Source organism: Magnolia sinica, chromosome 2 (genome assembly GCF_029962835.1).
Source record: "Magnolia sinica isolate HGM2019 chromosome 2, MsV1, whole genome shotgun sequence".
Lineage (NCBI taxonomy): Eukaryota > Viridiplantae > Streptophyta > Magnoliopsida > Magnoliales > Magnoliaceae > Magnolia > Magnolia sinica.
Window position 1 is genome coordinate 133,163,996 of NC_080574.1, and position 12,830 is coordinate 133,176,825.

The window sequence follows — 12,830 nt, forward strand, 5'->3', positions numbered from 1 at the left end:
TTGGGTCAAGATTGCCCAACTCTAAGACCCGAAACCCGATCCAGGGATGTGGGTAGGGAGTAGGACCTGAGCGTGGGGCTCAGTTAGATGTATTTATTAAATATCTAAACCATCTATCTGTTTTTTCAGCCCATTTTATGCAATGTGCCAAAAAAAAAGCAGATCCAAATCTTAATTGTACCACACCACAATAAGCAGTAGTTATTGAATGCTCATCGTAAAAAAAAAACTTTATAAGGTCCACTGTAATTATTTGTTGTCCAACCTATTTTTAAGATCACATATGTTGGGGGCGTTGTACAAAAACCTTAGGATCTCGCCTCCCAAAACACCATAATTATGGGATAATAACTCAATAAAATAAATCAAAGCATAAACCACATGACATGAGATTTTTATTTGGAAAACCCTTGAAGAGGTAAAAATCACGGGACCTAGTCCAGAGCAACAATTTACTATAAAGTAAAACGTTACAACCGATCACAAGCACATACCGCTTGGATCAAACCTTCTTCACTTACACAGGAGTGGATAAACAATAAGAGAATAATGAAAAATGAAGAGATATCACCGATCACGAGGACGTAGAAGTATTGAGACGTCGACTGCGAAAACTCCCTTCCACAAGCTTCCTCTCTCTCCCTTTCTCTCTTTCTCTCTCTCTCTCTCTCTCTCTCACACACACACACACACACACACCTTGGTCATGAAAACCCCCTTAACACAATAGCTTTAGAAAGCATTCTCAATACCCTAGAAAAGCCCTAGGGATCCCTATTTATAATTTTGGCAACTTCGCTTTCGCATCTCTGCGAAACCGCCTCCGATTTACGCAGTCCGCACAAAATCCACGCAAATCTGTGTAACCCTCTACTAGTCGAGCCAGGGTCTCGATTGGTCGAGCACTGTTCACTCGACTGGTCGAGCTAGGCCTTCGACTGGTCGAGACCAGAAAACTGAGCTCACTGGACTTTGAGTCGAGTGACCCTCCACTGGTCGAGCAGTCCACTCGACTAGTCAAGCAGCGCGGTGAAACACTCCGATTTTCAACTGGCTGCACTATCTCTCCTCTGAACTGAGGAGGAAAACCCATCAAATCTCCCCCTTTCTGATTCAGGAGGAATTCGTCTTATTTAAGCTAGCTAGGTTTCTATAAACCTCAAACTTGCTCTTGAGTAATGCCTTGGTCATCATGTCTGACCCATTGTCGTCCGTGTGGACCTTCTCAAGCTGTAACACCTTCTGTTCTAAAGTATCCTTGATCCAGTGATACCGAATCTCTATGTGCTTCAACTTGAAGTGCTGACTTGAATTCTTGCTCACATGTATAACGCTTTGCCTATCGTAATAGACCACTTGCTGCTCCTGCTTCAAGCCAAGTTCTTATAGGAACCTCTTCATCCAAAGCATCTCTTTACATGCCTCTGTAACCGCAATGTACTCGGCCTCTGTTGTCGACAATGCTACAGCCTTCTATAGCTTGGTCTGCTATAAGACCGCTCCCCCTGCAAATGTGAACATGAACCCCGGCGTATACTTCCTGGAGTCTATGTCACCAGCTATATTTGCATCTGTGTAGCCCTCTAACACAAGTTTTCTGTCACCACAGCATAGGCTTAACCTGGATGAGCCTTTTAGATACCTTAATATCCTTTTCACTGTTGCCTATAGTTCTTTGCCAGGATTAGTAAGATACCGGCTGACGACACCAACCGCATATGCTATGTCTGGGCGCGTGCACAGCATAGCATACATCAAACTTCCTACTACTGACGTGTAGAGTATCTTCTACATCTCATCTACCTATGCCTTCGTCTTAGGACACTGCCTGTCGCTCAATCTGAAGTGACCATCCAGTGGAGTATTGACAGGCTTCGCTACATTCATATTGAACCATTCTAAGAATTTCTCAATATACCGCTCTTGTGATAACCAAAGCTTCTTCCTACTTCTGTCACGGGTTATCTCTATTCCTAGGAGCTGTTTAGCTAGGTCCAAGTCTTTTATCACAAACGACTTGCCCAACTCATGTTTCAGCCTGTCAATCTTCTTGTTGTCTTTTCCCATGATAAGTATGTCATCAACGTATAATAGCAGAACTAAGAAATCACCATCTGAGAACTTGCGCATGAACACACAGTGGTCCGACTCCATTCTGTCATACCTATGCTTTAACATGAACGATTCGAACTTTGTATACCATTGCCTTGGAACTTGTTTCAGCCCATACAAGCTCTTCCTTAACTAACACACCATATGCTATTTGCCATTGACTTCGAACCTCTCTGGTTGGTGCATGTAGATCTCTTCTTCCAGGTCACCATGGAGAAAGACAGTTTTAATATCTAACTGCTCTATCTCCAGATCCATGCTAGCCGCCAACCCAAGCAACACTCGTATGGATGTCATCTTTACCACTGGTGAGAATATTTCCTCGAAATCTATGCCTTTCCTCTAACCAAATCCTTTCACCACAAGTCTGGCATTAAACCTCATTTGTGAATTCTTCTGCTCAATCTTCTTTCTGAACACCCACTTGTTGCTCAGAGCTTTCTTGCCCTTAGGCAGTTTCACCATATCATAAGTGTGGTTCCTATGCAAGGATTTCATCTCATCTTTCATAACTTTCAACCACTCCCCCTTATACTGTCGGCTAGGGCCTCAGAATAATCTTCTGGCTCTCCCCCATCAGTAAGAATAATGTACTTATGCGGTGAGTATCTCTTGGACGGGTGTCTGTCCCTAGATGACCTCCTTACCTGTGGCTCAACAGGTAGATCAAGTGGGATTTGCTCCCCCGGTCCATCTTCTGTAGGAACTCCATCATCCTCTGCACCTTACCTTACTCTCCGTCATTAGGTACCACGAGAGGAGTAACTGGATCCATATCCTCTAGCTCTCCTAAACTAGGCTGTGTCTTTTTTAGCTTACAAAGGTCATCAATACATTGGTCTTCAAAGAAAACCACATCTCTGCTCCTGACGAGCTTCTTTTCAGTCATATTCCACAATCTGTAGGCAAACTTCTCATCACCGTACCCCAAGAACACACATTGCCTGATCTTCATATCGAGCTTGGACCTCTCGTCCTTTGGTATGTGAATGCCCTGCATCCAAACACCCTGAGATGACTGTATGATGGATCTTTTCCAGTCCACACCTTCTCGGGTACTTCTCTATTCAACGGGGTTGATGGAGACCTGTTTATCAGATACACTGCCATGTGCATTGCTTCTCCCTACAACGTCTTGGGCAACTTTGTATGAGATAACATGCATCTGATTCTCTTTATAATGGTGTGATTCATTCGTTCAGCTACACCATTATACTGGGTGGTCTTGGTGTGAGGCCCGTATCATAGCCCGTACCGTTCCGTAGATTCCCGCGGTCCTCACGGTTGAATTCCGACAACCCGCGATCTGTTATCGGTGTTTGGGCACGATCTTAAGTCGTGTCCTGTATATCAGGTTCAACTCGAAACTTGTACCCTTGTGACCGCGCCATCACTGTGGTTCCGACGCCGTATCTCATGCGCCGAGGCGATACCTGGGCCAGGAGATATGAGCCCATGTTCAGTTCGAGGAAAAACGTTTCACGTTACAATCCCTATAGAACATCACATCAATCAAGTACACATCACTCCCATCACTCACACCCATCCCCAAGTACAACCACCCTCTCCAAAGTCAACTTTCTCTTACAATAAAGTACACCCATCACTCACTCACCCATCACACCCCATCCCTCTCTCTCTTACAACCTCTCTCTCTCATCTCTCTCTTTCTTATTCTCTAAGCAACCCACGTCTCTCAACCTCCATGAGAAAGCTTGGTGTGGCCTACCTTCCTAACTCCAATCTCCACCATCCAAGCTTCATCTCGACTGTTAAAATGCATTCCATGGAGCTTTAGGACGCATCAGTGGGAGAAGAAGTCTAAGAAGACAATCGGTGGGTGATTTTAGTATTTGATTTTGTGATTTGAGGGCCCATATATGTGGGACCCATCTTGATGTATGTATTATTTAGGGAGGGCCCATAGGGGCGGGGTCCCTCCCCCCCCCCCCCCCTCTCTCTCTCTCCCTTTGATGTCGTGTGGCCCACCTGATGCGTGTGATATATCCACGCCATCCATCACGTTGGGCCCACTTTGATGTGTGTGGTGTGTCCACATCGTCCAGCAACTTGGACGGTGAGACCCATCGCGGCGTATGTGTATCATCCACACCGTCCATCCACGTGGAGCCCACCGTGATGTGGATTTCATCCAAGCCGTGCATTCATTTTGCCATTAATGTCAGCAGTTCGTGGGACCCACCTTTCATGTATGTGTTTCACACCCGCCGTCCGTGGATCCCATCCACATGGCCCACCCTCACGTGATGTGTGGTTTTGATCCACACCGTCTAAATCGTGGGACCACCATGATATGTGTATCATCCACGCTATCCGTTTGTTTTGGACGCGTGGACCCCAGCTGTGATGTATGGGTTCAATCCACACCGTACACTCTTTTTTACAGCATGTGGGGCCCACCTTGCGCATCCCAGGACTTGTACCTTAGCGACCGCGTCGTCGCCGCGGTTCCGATGCCGCGACTTGCGCGCCGAGGCGATACCCTGGTTGGGAGATGTGGGCCAGCGTTCGGTGCGAGGAAAACGCCGCGCGTGCGAATCCCAAGAGAATCTCTACGAGATGTCACCTTAATCAATCAATCAATCCATCCCATCATGTCAAGTACACATCACCTTTCACCTTTTCCAAGCAAGCCCTAAAGTCAAAAAATTCTTACACAAGCCTTACCTTCTCTCACAACTTTTGCCAAAAAAGTCAAAAAGAGCCTCTTACACCTATCACCACCACATCCATCACTCCATCACCCATCACTCCCTCTCTCTCTCTCCCTTTACAAGTCTCTCTCATTTTCAAATTCTCCCTTAAGCAAGAAAATCCCATACGTATGAGCCTCTCCCCTTATCCCCCAAGCTTCAAGTGTGGCCCACCTTTCCTACCCCTTCATCTCTCATCTCAACCATCCATTTCTCATCTTCCTCCATCAAAGAGAAGCACAAGGAGCTAAGGAAGCCAAGGGAGCAAGAAGATCAAGTGGTGGGTGCTTTGATAGGGTAGTTTTTGATGTTTTTAAGATGGGCCAAGTGAGGCCAACCGATCAATGGTTTGGATCTAACTTTGGACCCTAAGATGTGGCCAATGGCCCACTTGGATCATCATGATCATTCCATGATGGGGCCATTCTCCATAGACCCCATCATGATGTTTATTTCCTCGTATGCTTAGGGTCATCTAGACTGTCTATTTTAGTGGAGAAGGGATCTCCACCGTTGGATTTCGATTTCATGGACCCATATGTAATAGGACCCACTTGATGTATGATTTAGTGCAAGGGAGGGCCCATAGTACTGGGGTCCCTCCATCACGCGGATCTCACTCTCTATCTCTCTCTCTCCTTATCTTTTTCTTTTCCTTATTTTCTTTATCTTGATATGATTGTGTGGCCCACTTGAATGGACCCCACCATGAGGTAGGTATTTTATCCAAACCATTTATAAGTGGGGCCCACCTTATATGTGTAGTACCCATGCCATCCATCACTTGGTGGCCCACCTAAGCAGGGCCCACCTCCAACGAATATGCTAAGTCCAGCTTCTAGGGACGCTGGACGTTTGCTGGAAAGAATAGCTTGGTTCCAAGCCAATGAGAATGGTCCACTCATGTAGGCCCCACCTTGATGCATGTATTCAATCCACGCCGTCCATTCCCTTCTCAACCCCATTTCAGGCGTTGAACCGAAATACAGAGTCAATCCGAGGTTCTGGCGGGCCACACCATATCCGAGTTCGCATGTGTGCATGTGTGTGTGTGAGTATGCATCTCGTGTATTTTGGTCCCGCGGTCCTACCGGTCAAATTTCGGTGACCCGCGACCTTCGGATAGTGATTGCGGTCACCCTCGAGTTTGGTCACGTAGACCCGACTCGGATTGACCCAAGACCTATGCCATTGCGACCGCATCGTCGCCGCGGTTCCAGTGCCGCGTCTCATGCATAAATCCAGCGTGTCCATCAAAAGTTATGGGCCGCGCATTATTTGGACCGTTGATTGCATTTTTAGTGGGACCCACCTGATTGCACATTTCCCCATGTGCACTATTCCCCATGTAAGCCACCTTTAGCCTAGCAATGATGGCTTCTTTTCTCAAGAAAACCATGATGAGATTGGCTTCTCTAGGCAATGATGAGCCACCCTATCCCATGAGCAATGATTATTTTCTCTTTTCAAAACTCATCTTTTTCTAAGAAAGCAATCATTTCAACTTTAGAAACTCTCTCATCTCCCTCTCTCTTTCTTCATTTCTCTCTTCTCCTCTTTGCAAATGTCCTCCATTGCTGAACTTTTCCAGCCCTCTTTCCTCTTCTTTCCCCCTAGATCTAACCATCAAAGATCCATCATCACCATTGAACCTCCTTCCTTGAAGCTTAAGGAGCATGGTGGTTGAAGAATCTTGAAGATCCAACAAGTGGGTGAGCATGTAGGATAGATTGCATGATTCTTATTGTCATAGATCTTTTGTTGCTTCATATGAAGAGTGTAGGACTCACCACATCAATGGTGAAGGTCCACCACTCCTTGGATAGGTTTTTTTTTAGCCATCTCTTGCATGCATGTGATCTTGATGGGGCCATTCTCCATGGACCTCATCTTGATGAGATTTCCTTTATTCTTCTCTTCTCCACTTTCTATGGTTTGGATGTAATGATAATGTGGCCCACCTGATGTGCCATGCAACCAGAATTTTTTAAATTTTTAGGACATTCAGGCCCAAGTTGTTGGACACTCAGGCCCAACTGTGCTGCCTAGTTTTGCCGCTTGATTTGGAAAGCCTTTGGACCTAATTTTATAGATTTTCTTGGGGAGGGACTGGGCCTGGGAGTTGTGTGACACATCAGGGTGGACCCCACCTTGTGAAATCTATGATTTATTTCCCATTTATTAATTTTTGGGCTGATCTAGACAGCAACATGTTGCTGTCCAGATTGATGGAAATTTTTTTATGCTGTAATATATGGGGTGTAGGCCTTGTTTGTGGTCTCTTTTTCCTGATTTCTTAGACTTCTCTTTGAGGTGTGGACCCCACCTAAAAGTATGCTAAACCTCACCTTCAAATGTCCCTATTTGATCACCCAAAAGGGTGGGCCAAGGAGGGTGGACGGTCCAGATTTTTCTGGACTGTCCAGCCACACTGTTTGCTGGAAAATCATAAATATCAGCCTGATTTTGAAATGGTGGGCCACCTTTGTGGACCCCACCTTACTGTATACTTGTATAGGAAGGTTGGCCTTGCATTTTTCCAAATTTACATAGACCTGGGCCCACTCAAATGGGGTGCTAAAGTCAGGGACAGCAGCATTGCTGCAGCAGGAAAATAAAAATCTGGACCTTGCTGTCCATAAATTGCATGAGTTAAATAAAATATTTTTACTATCCCAAAAATACTAAATTTTTGTAGGGAGGTGTCCCACCCATGGTAGGACCTATCCACATAATTTCAGGGCCAAGGGATCCTATTTGGGCATCCAAAAGGGTGGGCCAACATATTGGACTGCCAGAAATTTCTGCTGTACAGTCCAGCAGCATAGTCCCATAAAAATAATATTAAAAAAAATTAATTTCTAAGAAGGTGGGCCATATTTCTAGATCCTACCTTGTTTTAGGCTTGATGAGGGACCTTGGGTCTAAATTTCAGGAATTTTGGAGGCCCAGAACCCACCCATTGGATGGCCCAAATTCAGGACAGTTATATTCCAGCAATATTTCACCCTGGATAGATTGTATTCTTTAAATTAATTTAAATACTTCTGAGTATCCTAAAATCATGAAAATTTACAGAGAGGTGGTCCACCCATGGTGGGACTCACCTACAAATTTTTGGGTCCAATGGAGCCCCGTGCACACTATGGAAAGTGCTGGACTGGCTCACCACGTTCAGGCGTCCCGATTCACTAGATTTTCTTGATGGTCTGTTTTATTTAAATTAATTAAAATACTTCTGACCGTCCAAAAATCACAAAATTTTGAGGATTCGTGGTCCACCTATGGGAGGACCATCTTGTAAATTTTCATGGCCATCGGGCTCCTGTACTGATCGTGGTGTGGCCTGCAAACTTGGGTCAGTTTTGGGCCAGATACTCAGGCCCGTAGGACTACCCACCACTGGACGCCCCTACCTTGGGCTGTTGCTGGGCCTGTATTCCAGCGGCATGGCCCACTTCTAATGTGTGTTGTGCATTCCCCTCTCATCCGGTGGGACCCACTGTGATATGTGTGGGTCACCATGGGCCAGTAACCCATCTGAATTAAATAAATTTCTGGATTCCAGCAGGCCCAGGAAGTGGGTGGGCTGGAATTCCAACAAGGGGCCCAAATTTGCTCCATAGTGGATTATTTTGGAGCTGTTGTGGCCCACCAGATTTAAGGGAGTATTGCACACACTCCTTGCCTTATTTCCTTAGACATTTTTGGGCATAATTAGTTCCTCTTAAGGCCTACCCTTGTAGTGATGTTGGGGGTTAGCCTTAACCAGATTTTTGGTAGTTTATAGGCCCAATGGGCTGGAAACCTATTTCTTGAGCCCAAGATCATGTAGGGCCTGACCTTATTGTTTCACGGGCCCAACGAGCCGTCTACAGGCTGACCGTGTGTATTTATTAGCCGTGATGCCCTCATGAAATGCTTAATTATGGGCTGACTTGCGGGGCCCACATAAATGTATAGTGTGGAGGGCCTTGCTAAGTCTTTGGGCTGATGTGGCAAGGCCCACACTATCAGTATAGGCCTTACCTATGTGTATTCTTGGGTTTATGAGCTGCCCTCAAGCCCACCATAATGTATGAATTGGATGACTTTTGTTTTGGGGAATTTCTTTAGGGCCCATTGTGTGATATAGTATATGCATGTTTGTGTTAGCAAGTAGGCCTTGTGGACTCAGTTCTTTTGGATAGGCCCATTGATCTTGGGCCTATACTCTCCTATCTATTGTGATGGCTTAGGGGCAATGATACACAAGAAGTCGGGCCCTTGGCTACCCACTAATCTGACCCTGTACTTAGGACAGAAGTTAGGCCCAACTCATTTGTGTTAAATGTGAAACTTGCCCATGTAAATGAATTACTGGGCTGCCCATGAAGCCCACCACAATATGTGGAATTGTGACCTTTGTGGTTGGGCCCAAACCTTACTTGAGGGCCCATTATATGGCCTATAAGTTGGGCTTGGTGTATGGCCTACTAGTCCACACATTGCTTAGGCCTCAGATCTTTCATTATATAGGTAGTGGTGAGCTACCTCTTGGAAACCAGTTGAGGTTGGATGTCCTCCTGGGTGATCCTAAGGTAAGCTCATAGGTTTCTCTATGGGTGGTTAAAGGCCCACCATAGACCTTAGGCTATTTATTTAAGGTTCAATGTGCATGTATGTGGAACCTACCTTAATGCATGTTTGGTCCAGGCCATCCAAGCCTTGGATCGCCCGATTGTGGAAGCACTATCTGCCTTGGGTTCTTGCTACAATCCAGGAGTAGGCCTACTTGATCTTTTCATGATATATACACACTCTCCATCCGGTGGGTTTCCCGGTGAGTATAGTTGGCCTTTATGAGATTATTTTCACATACTCAACTAATTTTTGGACCTTAGCAGGCCAAGAAGTCAAACGGGCCAAAAGTTTATCAAAGGGCCTTCCATGTACAATTTTATGGTTACAACTTTATTTGGTTGTGGGGCTCACCATATTGAGAACTTGTGTACGTGTTACATGCTTATGCTTTCTTATAATCCTTGGGCTTAATCAGAGCATTCTTTTGGGTCACTTTTAGTGATCTTATGAGGACCCCATCTTAAGATCAGAATTTTGGGACATCCAGTGAGCCCAGATTGGGCAGGGACATCCCAGCTTGGCCCAACCATACATTGGGCCGACTTCCACCATTTTGATGGACTTGTGGGCTGAGGTAAGGATAGTATTGGGCCCTCGGTTGCCTACTTAAATTGCTAGTTATTGGGCTGATGTAGTGGGGCCCATTTCATCCAAACTTAAACCTATTTTTTTGGCCGTACATTGTATACGCGGGCTGCCCACTAAGTCCAACTTAATGCATGGATTCTATGGCCATTGGAAATTGGGCTTGAGCCTTAATTTTCCTCTTAGAGCCCATGTTGTTAAAAGTGGTATTATATCTTTTTATGGCCTATTATGAGGAATATATGTATGTGGTTACTTTTATTTTTATCTTAAATGTAGGCCTTGGGCCTTTTATCCATATAGTTCATGGTTGATATGCCTTTTTGGGGAATGGTGGTTAAATGTCCCCATTATGGACCCCTCTAGGTCCGGTTGTATTTAAGAGTGATTGGATACTTATCTTAGACAGTTGCTAGGCTCATTTCTATATTACTTAGACTCGTAGTTGTATGCTTAATCTCGTGGGCTACCCCAGGTAAATGGGCCCCCACTAGAGGTGGGATTCCTTATGGATATTGTCTAAGTACCTAGTCTTGGTTCCTTCTTGGATAGGAAGAATGTAATTTACTTTGTATATCGCCGCATGATGCGCCTAGACCCATCTTCATGGCCCATGTGCATCATTGTATGCTTGGATGACACTGTGTGTGTGGTTATGATTGTGCCATTGGGCATTGCATGCTGTCTTCCCGAGGGACGTAATATTCCCTCTTGAGCATGTTGGATGCTTGGAATTGGTGCATAGTTGATTGTGTGATTCATGCATCTGACATTGCATAATATATGAGCATTATCACCCTTGCTTCATCAAGGTTATAACCTCCACAGATACATCGTGGATGGCCATGTTTGGACACCGAAAATGTTATTGAGCATACCGGGTGCATAGGATGCCCATGGGTGAAATTTCTAAAACTTCCATGGTACCAAGGATCTGCTCCAACGCCGTGACCGGGTGAAATATATGAGCGCACGAGGGCCTTATACCATTAGGCCGTGACTCCCACTGTCGTGTAGTCGGTTGGATAGGGGTGTGGCCTTACTCGCCTGATGTAAGAGGGCATTGCTAGGCTGAGTCTGACCAGCTCGTGAATGGGTCCGCTACCGTCAGGCCTTGCTGGTGATTGGTTGTCCACAGGCGGGTAGTGAGGTCTCTTATTCTCGTTTGACTGTGCGGGGTCTGTAGAGCGGCAGTCATCCAGTAGTGTAATAGACCCCGGTGATTTCCTTATGATTGGAAATATACTTGACATACGGTTTGGTTATGAGCACTGGCATTACTTACATCGCATTAGTATTGGCTATGTAAGCCCTTCATGCATTGCCTTGGTATGGCATCCAGTACTCATTACATCATATTCATGATAAGCCTTTGTAAGGCTAGTGATATTCTCATTGAGCATGTCTCCTTCCTGTATCTCTTATTATTCTTCTGTGCCCTATTATCACACACTTACACCACCCTCTAAGCTTCCATAAGCTTATGCACGATTGATGCGTGCAGGAGATCCTAGGCAGGTGTCGCAGTGGAAGAGTTTGGATTAGAGCTGAGCTTGAGGACCTAGTATTGCATCATTCCTTTCTTTCTTCTATTATCTTATGTATGTCCTTTTGGACCTCATGTAAGCTTGTAAAAGTTCAAATTCTTAGTGGATTTTGTGATATGTGCCTTTTTTATTCTCAGATTTACTTGTTATGATCTTGGGTATGCTCGTATTGGAAATGGTTATATTATTATGAAAATCCTCCTTGTAGGATCCCAGGATCGGAACCTGCTTCAGGAGCCGAGAATGGGGTACTACAGAGGTCAATCCCTTCTTGACCCCATTTCAGGCGTTGAACCGAAATACAGAGTCAATCCGAGGTTCTGGCGGGCCACACCATATCAAATGGTGGTTTTCACCATTGAAGCCTTCCCTGAAATTATTATACGCCAAAATATGTCCAATATTGGACTTGTTTTGCTCGTGTTGAGCCATGGAAGGCCATTGGACGGAGTGGATTATCAAAATATGGACCCCACTTGCAAAAACCACAGAATAACAGAAATAAAAAAATAAATAAAAACAAACAGTGTCAGGATGGCAGTAGCGCTGCCTGCGCTCCAGCGTCCGGGCGGACGGCGGTCGTACAGCCAAGCGCGGCTGTAGCCGTGGGCCCCACCTTGATGTTTTTCCACCATTTAACCCGTTCATCGGGTGGGCCACTCTCTAAAGTGGGCCCACCCCAAAAATCAGCCTGATCCAAGACTCAGGTGGCCCACACCGTAAGAAACAGTGGGATTGAACCTCTACCTTTGAAACCCTTTTTGGGTCCACATAAGTTTTGGATCAGGGTGAAATTTGTTTTCACCCTTCATCTAGGCCCACGTGGCCTTATCAACGGGTTGGATGACATATCAACGTGATGGTGGGCCCCACATGGAGCCCACAGTAATGTGTGGGTTTTAATGCCACCGTCCAGGCGGACGGTGGAGCCCGCTGTGGTGATTGTGTTATATCCCCACCGTCCAGGGACGGTGGGCCTGTTGCATGCGTGTGTGGTGTGTGCGTGTGTGTATGTAGATTTATATATATATATATACATAATATTATATTATGTGTAATATTGTATATATATATATATATATATTTATATATAATTTACTGGTGTGGGAGGCCCACCTCAATTTTCTTGTGGCCTGTGATTGAGGCCCACCTTGATATATATGTAAGGCCCACCTCAGTTTGCTTGTGGCCTGTGATGGAGGCCCACCTTGATATATATGTAAGGCTCATGGGTCGAGGCCCATTTAAT